We start from the raw sequence: 15,642 nt of genomic DNA, 5'->3' as shown, positions 1-15,642 counted from the left end.
CATCATCACATTGGTTCGGTTTACTTTAATTATGTCGAATTCTATTGAAATTGTGTCTATGTTTTCAGCGATGATTAGCTAAATTTAGTTGTTTTAGCTAGATGATACTTTAACTTTATGGTTTAGTTATCTAATTTATGGATTTTAATAGTTGGTTTTGTGCTTCTGTTTGATTATCATTATCTAGCATGTTAATATTTGTGACCTTGATTGCTTGAATTCAAGTTAAGTGTAGCTTAGTGACCATTAAATTACATGAACTTGTTACGTAGTAGTTTAGTGACTATTAAATTGCTAGAGCTAGGATCGATCAAATCTTAGATAAATAATAAAAGTAACAAATTTAGTTGTGTTGGAGAACATATATTGTGACTATAATTGTGTTTGATTATATAAATCTTTCATAGCTCAACTATAACTAATAACCAATTCTGTGTTTTGCTTATGTATGACCATACAAGGTAGTTCATGAATTGGTGAAAAGATTAGTAAATTTGGACTTGAATTGTTAATTACATAATAATTGGTGACTAACTTTAATAATCCATAATTAGTAGTTAACCATAGAGGAGAAGTGGATTCGAACTAAACGGAATTGGTCTTATAATATTGATTAAAACTATAAGTTAATTGTTTAAATTTGTCTGAACTTGTAAAATCATATAGAAAAACCACGGGATGAAATCATTACTATGACGTGGTGAACGTTCAATAGGAATTTTTAATTAGTTTTTGTTCGTTTTTACGTTTTGTATTTTTGTTTTTAGTGCAGTTGTTTATGACCTGTGGATCCAACACACCATTGACACCACCACTTGAAGATCCAAAGCCAACTTTTCATAAAAAGAAGGACAAGAATGTAGGAAGATCAAAAAGAATTCTGAAAGAAGAGAACAAAATCGAATTCTTTGAGAAGACTCCTACCAAAAAGGAATCTGGTTACGAGCCCAAATCAGAAACTGACAAAAGTAGTGAACCAGAAAGCAAGCCAAAATACAAAATGACGGACATTGTTGACATGACGATGGAGGCCTACAAGAAAAGAATATGAGAGGACACCGGTCATGGACTTGTGCAACCCGCAATTCCCGCTACTGCTACCTTCGAGCTTAAGGGACATATCCTTACTGCACTAAAGAATATTGCATTTTCCGGAAAAGACAATAAAGATGCATACAATCGCCTGATTAGAAGTCAGACTATTTCAACATTCCTAATGTTCTTCGAGAAACTGTCATGTTAAGAATGCTTCCGGGTACTTTTAAAGAAGTAGCTAAATACTGGTTAAAGGCACTTTCACCAAACTCAATCTCCACTTGGGCACAAATGCATGATGAATTCCTCCAACAATTTTACCCACCATATAAAGTTTCTAAACTCAAGGTCATAGCTAACGTTGAGCAACAAACGAGAGATTCATTGTATGAGGCTTGGGAACATATGAATATGCCAAATTAAATGATAATATAATGTAATATTCATTTGTGAATACAATTTGACACATGAATACACCAAAAGAAAATGTATAATATATTTTTCTCATGTGGTTATACCATGTTAACAAAAAAATATCATTTACATATGATTATACCATATAAAAAACTATATACCTTCGCACATGAACCAATACATGTTTATTAAAAAGAAAATATAAATATGCAACTATATGTTTTTATTCACATGTGCATAATATAAACAAATGAGAACGAAAGTCTATATAAGATTCACATATGAATAAAACTTCATACATGGATATATCATATAAAGATGCTATATCATGTAATATTCATATGTGATTATACAATTATAACAAACAAAAATTTATGTAACATTCACATTTGGTTTTACCATAGAAAGAAAATTTATAACACATATCCACATGATGATATACCTCGATACGTGAATAAATATATGTTTATGAAGATGGAAAATGTAAATATGCACTGATATGTATTATTCAAATGTGAATAGTATATAAAAAATTATAGCAAAACGTTATGTAGCATTTCGTCAAACAGTTGAGGTGCATATAATTTAACTTATATAAATATGGCAAAATCTTCATAAGCGGTTGTAGTTTAAAGTATTTAAGTTCAATAAAATAGGCAAATATAAAGAACTAAGCAGAAAAATAAAAATTATATCAAAATTAATGACAAACAATAGATTGAGATAAAAAAATTTAAAAAATACTTTATGAACCATTTCATCAAAATTTAAAAAAAAAAACACTTTATGAACCATTTCATCAACAACAATAGCAAAACATGACGAAATGAACACAGCAAATATAAATCAAATCAAATAGGAATTAAGGATAAATTAGTAGATTGAGATAATAAAACAAAATAAAAAAAGAAAATAAAAACAATTATTGTAAAAAAATGATTACCTAGACAACGAGGTTGTGAAAAGTTCGATGATTATTTGGTTCTTTTGATGTATGTTCTATTATTTGGTTCTTTTGATGTATGTTCTATTATTGAATGTTGTCTAATTTCCGTGAATGTTCTATTAAACAAGTTTATATGATTAATGAACATTTGAATATGTTAAGATCGATAGATTTATATAATATGTAAAAAAATTTCTTGAGATCGTCGTATATGGATGTTTTTGAACATTGATTTCCATTTTATAAGAAGAATGGATGATTTTTTTTTATTAAGAATCAATGATATTATATGAAAAATTGAAGATTGTTGATGTGAAATAAATGATTTTTTTATGAATAGTTAAAGATTATTGATGAAGACTATATAATATTGATGAAGCAATCAATAAGAACCATAACTTATGAATATATAAATAGAAGATTTTGTTACTTTTATTTAATTAATAATTAGAATTACTATTTTTTCTGTTTCTGTATAATTATGTCATTTTTTGTGCATTTAGATATATATGGTTAAGAATTATTTTCGTATTCTCAATTACATAATTGTTTTCGTTTTAACTTTTTTCTTTCTCTCTCTCTCTCTCTCTCTCTCTCTCTCTCTCTCTCTATATATATATATATATATATATATATATATATATATATATATACATTATAATTGCCTAAGGTTCTTAAACTTCAACCCTATAACTTGATTACTTCCAAAATCTTTGGATTTTGAATAATATCTTTATTTTACATCACGTCTTTCTATCGAATACCACCTGATGAGCTTTATATCCTACCGCTACAAATGAAAGGATGTAGGAGAAATATAATGATGAATTTCCAAAATTTTTTGAAGTAAATCAAGTATAGGGATGAACTTTAAGAACCTTGGATGATTGCAATGAAAATTTAATGCAAAATGACGTAGTTTGATGACGTTAGGTACCTAAGCTTATATAAGGTTGTTAGGTATATTCACTTTACCCTATATCTACCCTAATAAATGAAGGTTTTTTTGCCACATGTCCTCTTCTCCTTAATTTGGACACATGACATTTTCTAGAATTTTTAAATTTTATATTTTCCGCTTGTCATTTTATTGTATTTTTTATTTTATTAAATTAAAATTCCACATTTAATGTGTAAGTTAATATATATGTAAAGTATTTATTAAAAAGAGTTTATATATGTAATGTATTCAATACATTAAAGTCTCATTAATTTTAATAATTCAAAATTTTTCTTATTTTCTTATAAATTCAAACTTTTCAAATTGTTAAAACTTTTTTTTTTAATTAAACCCATGTAATACATGGGTCTCACACCTAGTATATATATATATATATATATATATATATATATATATATATATATATATATATATATATATATATATATATATATATATATATATATTCAAATTTAAACATTTCTTATTTCGAAAACAGTCGAGAACAAAAATTAGCCTAATCGGTTATTAAAACATGTGCACACCTTTTCTAATTAAGTCATTGGTATTTCTATAACTTTGCTTTTTTAAATGTTTGCTCATCTGATTTTGTTTATATATGTTTGACGTAACTTGCTCGAGAATATGATTCAAATGATTTTTTTTATTTGATTTCACCGATTTTAATATAAATTTGTTTTAAATTTCAACAATTTCTACGAGTTTGTTTCCAAAATTAGTGATGTCAATGGGGGCAAACGGGGCGAGGATTCCCTACCCCCACCCCCGAAATTTCCCCGTGCCACCGCCCCCAAAATCTCTAGCCTTCCAACCCCACCCCCCGGTTTGGGTTGACTTTTTTATTGGTTAATGAAGAAGTTGTTCTTTGTGCCAAAAGAAGTTATTTTTTTGGAGTAAAAGAAGCTATTTTTTTGTAAAAATAATTGTATATAGCATAATTTTACATGTTTAAAATAGAAATATGATAACATCTCAAAAACGTTATACTAACAAATTAAGAACATTTTATTCTATTAAATTTTGGAAGTTCATAATCATTGTTCTTATTTTTTTTACATTTTTATAATTCATATACATTAATATAAATAATATATTGACGGGACCCCATTAGGGGTTCGGGACAGGACTACCCGCCCCCCGCCCCGCCCCATAAATTAAAACAAGGGACAGTCTTACCCCTGCCCATATTTTTTTAAACCGATATCCCCCATACAGGATCGGGGCCCCATGGGTTCGGGGTCCCATGAGACTTTTTGACATCTCAATCCAAAATGCACTCTATTTTCTATGTCGATTCTCATACAAGTAATTGCAGCTTCGTCGAAGAAGTTAGGTTTAACAGTTCGTTTTATCAAAATGTAAAAATCCCCACTTTGCATAAGTTTTTTCGATAATTAAACACTCGCATTTGTATTTAGATCATCTATTTCAGTAATCAAATAAGTCATTTAATGTTTTGAGTTTGAAAGGAGTTAGGCTTAACATATTGTTCATCAAAAAAGTAAAAACTGTCACTTTGCAAAACTTATTTTGATCATTAAACTTTGATTTTTATTTCGATTGTTTATTTCTTTTGAACGTGCATTCTAACTCATTTTTGAAGTATAAGTCGAAATTATTGAGTATTACAGTAATATCATTATACTTTGATTCTTATGTTGATTGTTTATTGTTGTTTTGAGCATGCATTCTAACTGTATTTTTAAAGTATAAATCGAAATTATTGAGTATTACGCTAATAATATGGATTTATTCTTGTAGAAAAACCTAAAACATTCAAAAAAAACATGTGATTAGTATATGTATAAATTCATATTACTTCAATCAGATGTGATTAAAATCATTTATTAACAGTTTATGCTTAGCTATTAAAGAAATAGACCCTTAAGAAAATCATATATGACTTATGTATGGTATAAAGTATAATAGAATCCTTTAAATTTTATACGATTACTATATGTTATAATCATAAATGTTTTAGTCATATATGATTAAAATCATATGTGATTACTATGTTTATATACAGAAATATATTCAATCATATATGATTACCATATGTTAAGCATTTACATTTTATATTATAGTTGTTGTAAATCATTTATTATTAACATTTGTTAGAATTGTAAATGTTTATGTTGTTATGCACATGTTTTGTTGGTTGACAGTGTCTTTTACAAGTGATAATGTGAATTCCTTTAGAAATGAAGATCAAATTATTATTCTTGTTGAGAGTGTTGAATATGTTATGATGTCCCAAAAATTCAGAATAAAATTTCCATTTTAAAAACAATTAAATCATTAAATTGATTTGTTCCAAAACCAATTACAGTGATTAAATCAGTTTCACATCAAAGTCAAAATCATAAATAGCAAATGCGGAAAACATTGGGGGATGTTGTGCAGTCACACAGGTCCCTTCTCTTTGTAATCGGAAGTACCTAAAGTAAAAAAGATATAACAATAAGCACAAAGCTTAGTGAGTTCCCCCAAAATACCACACACCATAACATATCATTAGGCATAGCCCACACATTGTGCCCAACCCATAATTATGGGCCTAGCCCTTCCTAACCTTTAGGCCCAGCCCGACATATATTTGGGCCTAGCCTGTCATATAATGGTCCTAGCCCCCTCATGTAGTTGGGCCCAACCCTACATGCATGTCAATGGGCCCAACCCAACATACAACACGAGAGTCACAAAGACAAATAGCATCTTATTTAACACATTCCAGTGGGCCTGTATTGGTGCCTTCGATCCACGAGTACAGTGAAGAGACTCACCTCAGTCTAATGATAAACATACCACACACTCGAGCAGCTGCAACCACGACTCCTCACGATGAACATATCCAAAATCAATCCTAATTAATAATTAGGGTAATAATCCATAATAAATGGTCCATATCATATTTGTGACATCCCCAAAATCGCGGCCAGAAAAGACCGATTTTGTTTATGCTTTATAAAAATCAGAGTACTTCATTTTATAAAAATGTTGCGGAATTTGTTCCCAGAAAAACATGGTAAATACATTATTAAAACATTTTCGAATAAACGTATTTATTTCATTTTAAAACGTTTGGGATGTCATCGTTAATACAGAAACATAAGCATAAACATAACTTACAATTATTTACACTAGTGATCTACATCTCTTTAATCTCTCAGTGTAATGTGACTTCATGACAACACCTGTGACATAAATAAACTGAGTGGGTCAGGTTGGGAAACCTGGTGAGTACATAGGGATTTCAATCCCACAATGTTATACCATATATATAGTTTAAAACTCACAAAATATACCATTTCACCATATATATATATATATATATATATATATATATATATATATATATATATATATATATATATATATATATATATATATATATATATATAAACAACTCTTATCCCACCCCGTCGATCCTCACAACGAGACTATCCATATTCTCGGACCTAAGGTTAGCCGTTTTACCTAATCCATACTCCCGGATCAGAAATGAACGTCCTTACCTAATCCATACTCTCGGACTAGGGACAATGACTATGTCTAATCCATGCTCTCGGATCAATGACATATACTAAAGTATCATTACCACTAGAGTTTAGTCTGACGTTAACCGCGACAAATTAATAGTCTAGTTATTATTATTATTATTATTATTATTATTATTATTATTATTATTATTATTATATAAGCGTTAAATAACACTCAATATAACTCATAATAATAGCTCAAATACTTATTATAAGGTCCTAATAACATTACTATATTGAAACATAAGCTATACTAAAGATAGCGTAGGCATAGATTACTTACAACGGGTTTTCTCGAAAACTGGGCTTTGCTGGAGCAGCATTCCCGAGCCGAAAGGCTCTTTTCTCGGGACTCCGGGAGCCTCGGGGGCTTCCTTCGGGTGCTAGGTGGTTTACCTAGGCTTTTAGGGGGGTTAGGGAGCTTAGAGAGAGAGTATAGAGAGAGAAAGAAGAGGGTTGAGGGGTGAGGAAATGAGGGAACCCGACACCTCTATTTATAGGGGTGCTGACTGACCTACTCACAGAGTAGGAGGACCTACTCGCCGAGTTGGTGCATGTGGCAGCCTTCTGGTGGTGCCACGTGTCCAATTCTGGTGGTGTCATGTCACCCCCTATCGCGTATCAGCCTTCAAACTTAGAAAAATCATAACTCTCGCATACGAGCTTCGTTTTTTACGTTCTTTTTTTCAATGTGTAGGTAAAATCAAGATCTACAACTTTCGTTTAGACTCCGTCGGCTAATTCTCGACCGATCTCAAATTTAACAGTAGGAGGCGTTTAGACTACTAAATGACCGCGAATAATTCGTAACTCCTTCATACGGAATCCGTTTTCGTCCATCTTTTTATCGTTGAGTTCCTATTAATGAGATATTCAACTCTCATTTAGGTCGCGTAAGCCAAAAAACTCTGGAACTAAAATTCGAGTTTCAGGTCGTGCACTGCTAAGCCGAATCTTAGAAAAATCATAACTTCCTCATACGAAGTCAGATTTGGGCGTTCTTTTTATCGACTCTCTTAGTTTAACATAGTCTACAACTTTCGTTTATATTGCTAAGTATAAAAAGTCTTCTATCGTAAATTCACTTTTTACGCTTCCCGGTGCTGTGCCGGTTTTGCCGTAAAACTTCGACGAGCCATAACTTCTTCGTTATAACTCGGATTTCGGTGTTCTTTATATGTACGGAAACCTTGAGACCTATTATACAACTTGGTTAAGACTATTTATTATAAATAATCTTTTGCCAAAAAATCATTTTCGACACTTATTGTCTCTAAATTGACTAGCCCGGATCTGCGGGCGTTACAATTATCTCCCCCTTAGGATGATTACGTCCAAGAATCATCAACGAAACAGGATTGTATAATGACTCCATACGTTATCTCTTCATCCTATGTAATAACTATAACTTCTATGTTGCTTCGAATGAGTATCTAAATCTTGGACTCCTTGACTGTAGGCGGTGCCCGGTCTTGCACCTGCTCGTTAGACTTTCAATCATGACCTTCATGTCACAACCTCATTCTTTATCAGAGACTCCTTCTTCTTCTTACCAAATTTAGGATAAGTTAATTTGATTACTATAATTGATCGATGTGTCATATTCTAATGACATATCATCGTATGTAACAACGCTTAGACTCAGGTCTCTTAGAGTCAAATTCCGAAATGGAATATGCCTTCCTTCATGGTCTAATGTGATATAATCACATTTTAACATGTAGCATTTCTAGCTACCAACTTCTTTAACAACGACCACGATACTTCTATTGATCACTTTGATTTCAATCGTTTGGTTTAAGTTGGACGCTACATCGAACTTGGTTCTCTAAACCACGCAACATATTCATCGTAGTCAGACTCGATGTGATATGAGCACTAGGATCGGAATATTAACAATCTTATTAGTCATTACCAAAACGATGGGTAACAACATACTTGAATAGAACGAAATCAATTACTAGTTTCTTGGTAACCTTGTGACTTTCCCCGATCCAAGTGTGAGTCCTGTGCTTCCGGTAGTATAGGCCTCTACTACCATTCACACCTACTCATACCCATCCCAAGTATTGTCCTGCAGTTTTCCAAGTCACCACACAAGAAAATCACATAATAGCTTAACACATCAAATATCAAAACGAAGGTTTTATTACTCCTTGAAACTATTACATAGGTGTTCAAGTTCACCCTAGACTATGCCTCTAATAGGCTACATCATATGATTCTATGGTTACTTCATAACCCGACCTTCGGATGTCAAGCCTTCACTCCTGAATCCTCGCATTCTCATCTGCTTCGTCAAGGATCATTTGAAATGCTCTCGCCTTTGGTTTTGGCGGCACATTTGGCTTTGTAGCCCCCTCTTTCCTTGGGCAGTCTTGCTTGAAGTGTCCCTTTTCACCACACTTAAAGCATACTTCTCTCTTGGTTGTGCATTCGCTAGCGTAATGACCAGTCTTCCCGCATTTAAAGCAGGTCATATCCTTAGAGCATTTCCTAACGTGCTTCTTTCTGCACTTGTCACACCATTGTGTTCCTTCTTCGAACTTCTTTGAACCAGACTTCGAGAATTTTCTCTTCTCGTCGGACCTTGAAGACCCTTCAAACTATCTCTTCTCGCCAACCTCAACCTTGTTGGCAGCTCTTCCCTTAATCATATCCTCCACAGACTTGGCAGCCCAAATAGTTGCCTCCAGAGTATGTACCTGACGCACTGGCACCGCGTACTCCCATGGAAGTCCCTTTGCGTACTTATCAATTTTCGCCAGCTCATCCGGAACAAGGCGCAAGGCAAACTCCATCTTTTTTGTGAAGTTGTTCGTGTATTCATCGATTGACATGCTTCCTTTCTTCCAGGTTAGGAACTGGTTCTCTAGCTCGAGTAAGTTTTGAGCTGAGCAGTACTTTCGTTTGAATTGCACCAGAAACTCTGCCCATGTCAGTTGCAGGGGCTCATTGGGGCTTAAAGTCTTCCCTAGGGTATTCCACCAGCGAACAACGCCTCCTCTGAATTGACGTACTGCAAACGTGGTTTGTAGCTTGCCTTTGCAACCACATGTCATGAAGGCCAATTCCATCTCTGAGATCCAATCCATGACCCCGATCGGATCTTCCTTCCCAGTGAAAGTCGTGTTGGATTAGTGTCTAAGTCCATAACTATTTTGGTATGTACTTGACCCGATTATGAGCATGGTCCTTTTGGGTTGCCTTCACCATAGCAATATGTAGGATGAATTAAGGAAAGAAAGGTTTAAATATGATTTATTAATATATTATGAGAATAATATATTAAAAGAGAAATCATATTGTTTAATTAATATTAGTCAAGAATTAATTAAGAATTAATTTTGTGGCTAAAAGAGATTAATTAAATTTAGGGGACTGGACTGCAATTATTGGATAATTGAGTTATTGGGCTAAGGAATGTTAAAGGAACAAGGGGTGAACGAAATTATGATGGAAGCCCATCATATTTTCGTCCATGGCCTTATCCAGAAGGTTCCATGGGCTGCTTAGAGTTTAAGTTGTCCATTAGGGTTTTGACTGAAACCCTAGCAGCCCACACAAGTATATAAAGGACCCCTTAGGCCCCAAAAACGTGTGGAACTAATTCTCCAGGGTTTCTAGCCATTTTTGGGCAGCCTCCTTTCTTCTCCTCTTCATCCAAGTTGTATATGGTGTTTGTGACTCCATTAGAGGTGCAACACTTGAGGCACTAAGCTTTTGAAGCCAATCCAAGCAAGGAATTGATTGTTATTGTTATATAACAATCAAAGGTAATTCTATATACCCTAATTCAGTTTATAATATGTTAGATCTAAGTTTGTTAGTCTTGGATTCAAAGCATCTACAATAGAGAAACCTAGATCCAAGCATTAGGGTTTGTATGAGCACATAGGATTGTTCTTATGCATAAAAACCAACAGTGGTTTCAGAGCCTTGATTGGTTTCAGTTGTATGTGATGCTTAACTGCTTTGTTTGCTAAATTCGATTTTTTTTTTGGCCTCTGCCCGACTCAACTCGGCGAGTCAGTATCTGGACTCGGCGAGTTGGCCCTACTCGGCGAGTCCAGGTCTGACTCGGCGAGTCAGTTCGTCAGGCAGATGGTATTTTTAGCTGCTGTTTTGACTTGGATTTGATGCTTAACTCGTTTTTTGAAGTTAAAATCCGATTTTTATCTTAAATTAATGATTATCCTCGCCAAAACAATAGATAATTTCAAATCTTTTAAATATTGGTTGTTTATATGATAACTATGGATTATTTCAAATTATTTGGTAATTATCTAGTGCTAAAATAAGATTAGGTCAAATATAGATAATTATGAAATTAATTGTTTAATTTGAATTATTTGTTATTTGATCCCTAATGTTTTGAACTATTTCAAAACTTGCCCTCAAGTTTTGGAATTTAAAAGTTGATTAAAAGTTTAATTTTAAAATGTTAAATTCTAAAACCCTAGTAATTTGAAAAAGTTCAAATCACACCCTTATGGTTTTGTTAATTAATTAAAGTGCATAATTAAAAGTGATTTAATAAACCCATAAAGTTTTTGGTTTACATTTAATTAAATTAAAGTATAATTTACTAAGTTAAACCACCTAGTATTTTAAAAGTGTAAAATACACCCTATACTATATTTTACATTAAAAGTCTAGTATTATATATGTATGAGTAAACAATCATTCTTACCGTTAGTAGGCCTCATTCACGAAGCTGGTCTATAAGGGGTGTTTAAGGAAATTGCCTATAAAATGGCGATTGAATGGGTATCCACTCTTACCTACCACACTCTTTACTAGTGGAGGGTCGTTAGCCGAACGGGTAGGATAGGACAGAAACCTTGCTTTATAAGTATAATGAAGTACAAAGTAACTAAATGCTTTTTCAAATTCCCAAATCATAGTTACTTTAGGAAAAATGTGAAATTGTATGCTAATCCATAGAATTACACTTCGTACCCCTGTCAAACGTTAGTGGAGCGTGTGTGGTTAACCGGCACACTAATTTGGGGATGACATTGGTAGCGAAGGGTGACTCGATGTTTGTCATAGATCAATGGAGCGTGTGTGGCTAACCGACACATTGATTAGGTGATTGTAGCATTGGGTGAACCACGTGATTCGTATGGTTATTCACACCTTATTTGTGATCCTCGACATCCCAGTCACAAATAGTAGGCCATAATCGAGATTAAACATGCCATTGAAAAGTTCAATGAATCTCAAAAGATCTAGGAGTTTTAATTCATTTAAAACTTAATCTTCCTTTTTGTTTTTCATGGTGGAAATTGGTAAATCGTCATTTACCTACCTTCAAATATTCTGCAACTAGATTACGGCATCCCTCTTCTAGGTTGTAGAGTATTGTGTTGGATCCTAGCTTGATGTTTCATTTGGGTGTTGCATCATGAATTCTAATCAACTTAACTTGAATTTTCTCCCATTTTGTAGATGTCTGAATCTTACAATGGTCTTCCCAAATCCTTTGGAACAAGCTTTCCAAATGAAGATGACATTCCGAGATACGATCAAGGAAATGAGAGTCATGCTTCACTTCCTCCACCTCCTCCAATTATTCTCCCTGACCCACAAGTTCAAAGGCTAGAAAAGTTCAAGCTCACTCAAGCCCTTTTGGCAAGTAAACACGAAGATGGGAAACCTGTGTGTGCACACGTCTTAGAGATGAAGTCACGCATTGATAGGTTAAAGATGTTAGGTGTCGAGATTTCAAGTGAGTTGGCTATTGACTGGGTTCTTCAGTCACTTCTTGAATCATATAGTGAGTTCGTTAGAGAGTATTATATGATGGACCACGACGTGACCCTTATTGATCTCACCTATTTGCTTATAGTTGCTGAATCAGCAATGATTTGGCGTGCTAATCAAGCAAATTTTTCTGGTGAATCAAACTCCCAAACTTCAATGGACACTGGCAACATTGGAAGTCCAGAAAGAACTGAGTCGGTGATTGTCCGATGTGTTGTGCCAAAGGAGTCCATTTGCTTTTATTGCCAAGAGAAGGGGCATTGGAGACGAAGCTGCCCTATTTACCTAAGAGATCTAAGAGATGGGAGAGTCAAGACATATGACTCTACTTCAGGTAAAATCCATTAACTAACTCTTTTAAGTTCCTATTCTAGATTCTTAATACATGATGTGATAAGATTACATTTTGATGTTTTGTAGGATCGAAGAAAAGAGAGGAAGCTTAAGGGAAGAAGTAAGCTGAATCTAATTGTGAAGAAATGGATTTCGATCGCATTACTTGAAGAATGGATTCTTGAGCTACTACTTGGAGTTAGAATAGATTGTTAAGAAATATGTAATAACATACTTTTTCAATTGAACTGCAAGGACAAATTTTTTCCGCAATAAAATGAATTTTGACTTTATCTTATTTATTTATCCTTGCAATGGCATGTATGAAAGAATTGATGTTTGAATGTTTCTATTATTAGCAAAATGGATTTGATTCTTAATTATGTTATTTGTGGAAACCTCAAAAGTTTACCAAATAGGGAGAGTTTCTTATCGCCCAAGTTGCAATTGGACAGAAACTTGGAATCATGCAATGTGTATTGTATGATGAATGAAAAACTTTCACATTTGGGAAACTTAGACTAATTCTTTGGCAAAGTGTCAATTGAAGGACAAGGAGATCAAGTACACTAGGTTGTGCGTTGATCAAGTCCACCACAAGAGTAACAAAGATATTCGTCATGATTTACTAAAGTTTAGTAAATATGATTATACTTATAAGATTAAGTGTAATTCTTAGTTGATTGAAAGAGTTTCAATGAATAGTAGAACGAATAAAGAAGAATCAAGTAGACAAAAAGATAAAAGTTTCTCTATTCTAAGAAGAAGGGAGAGTACCTTTTATTGTGTTTTATGATAAGTCTTAATGATTAAGAACCATGTCTCAGTCGATCCTCTAAGTGAGTCTTAGTGCAATTGCATGTCTAAGAAGAGGAATCGAGAATTGTAGAAATGGTTAAATCAAGAATTCAATCATACTTCGTTCCAATATCAAGTCTTAGAATCATACTCCAAGATTGTGACATTGAGTGAAAAGTATTAAGTAGGTTTATAACATTCATCAAATGTGGAATTTGGAAAAGGTTTCTCATTCTTGCACATTTGAAATTGGTAAGTTGTGTTGTCTTGGATAAGACAAAGACCAACTAGGACCAATTATGTGAAGTGTTTTGTCATGATAAGAACTACACTAACTCTTGAGTATTTGCTTTGTCAAGAAATGTTTCTTGACAAGAGAATCTTATATGTCAAGGAGTCAATGGGAGTCTAAATGGTCTTGAAAAGTTTCAAGAACAAATCAAGAATAAACCTTATCGATCATCACTAGCACACGACTTGAGGTTTACAACCTATCGTGCTAACATTATTTTGTTTTTGTGCCATTCCAATTGAATTAATTGTGTATGTGAGTTCTATGAGTTCTCATTTGAATGCGTACTAAAGCCTTAGTCGATGGAAAGTACATTGATATCTAAGGACAAGTTACTAAACTACTTGGAAGACATGGTGGGCACTCGTGTTACCATAGGGCAAGAAATCAAGATTAAGAAAGTTCAGTCCATATGATTTTGGATTTGTCGCAAACCTTGGTTTTGGCAAATTCGCATGGATAGGAACTCATACACCATAAAATCTAAGTGTCATAAGATTCCCTCCTTCATGAAAATGACTATGAGGAAATGCTTTCACTAAGAGAGATTTTAAGAAGATAGCGACTGTGAAAATTGTATTCTCAAATTCGATTATGGTTATGGCATCCCTTTCCATAGTTCGAATTGTGAGATTTGGCAATTAGTTTGAACATTTGGAACTTAGTAACATAAGTTCTAGATTGTTTAAACACACATATGAGCTATCTAAGAAAAAGGTGTATAAGTTTAAGAAGCTTAGATAAAGGCTTATGGAAGCATCTGGTATTAAAAATATGAATTTTAGAAATTCAATAGGCATTGTTTTTCTGGAAGTTCATTTGTTTTCTGAATACATGTCAAAGCTAGTGGGAGCATAAATCTTATGCTTATATGATAATAATCATCATGATAGTGGGAGCATAAGTGTTATGATTGTATGATTATTATGGCAAGTATTGCAAGTTAGCAATATTAATTATAGAAAAACAAAGATTCAATTTGCAAAGTTGCATGGGTTGAAAAGTTGTTTTGATATAATTAAGGGAGAGAATATTATACTTCGTTTCAAAATCTAAAGCTTAGATTGAGAAATTTTAATATTTTCAGTCAAAGGATACATTGTGTGTTCTTAAAATTCGATTATGATTACGACATCCCTCTTGATAGTTCGAATTGTGAGAATATGACACATAAAATATTATGGCAAAAGATTGGTAAAGTATCATATCTTTATGTAAGACATTATGCATCGTGTCCTATACGGTTCGGGTATAGGATCGATTGCAAATGCTATAATATTTACCATTCTAAAATTTTTTCAAATGTCTAGCGCATTAAGAGGGAAAAAGGACTAGAATTGGTTTTGACTAAAGTAATTAAACAACTATCAAAGGACGATCCAAAGTTCGCTGAGGATTAGTCGCTTGTGAGTAGTTGGAAGTATGGTATTGGATGGACCATATCGACATTATTATGAATAGATAAGATTCTATTAAGAATGAATTGTCATATGGCAAATGTGGAAATGTTTCCATATTGGGAGTTGGATATTAAGAGTCTATGCCTAGATTAGAA

This window comes from Lactuca sativa, chromosome 4 (assembly GCF_002870075.4).
Source record: "Lactuca sativa cultivar Salinas chromosome 4, Lsat_Salinas_v11, whole genome shotgun sequence".
Lineage (NCBI taxonomy): Eukaryota > Viridiplantae > Streptophyta > Magnoliopsida > Asterales > Asteraceae > Lactuca > Lactuca sativa.
This window is presented reverse-complemented; position numbering follows the sequence as displayed.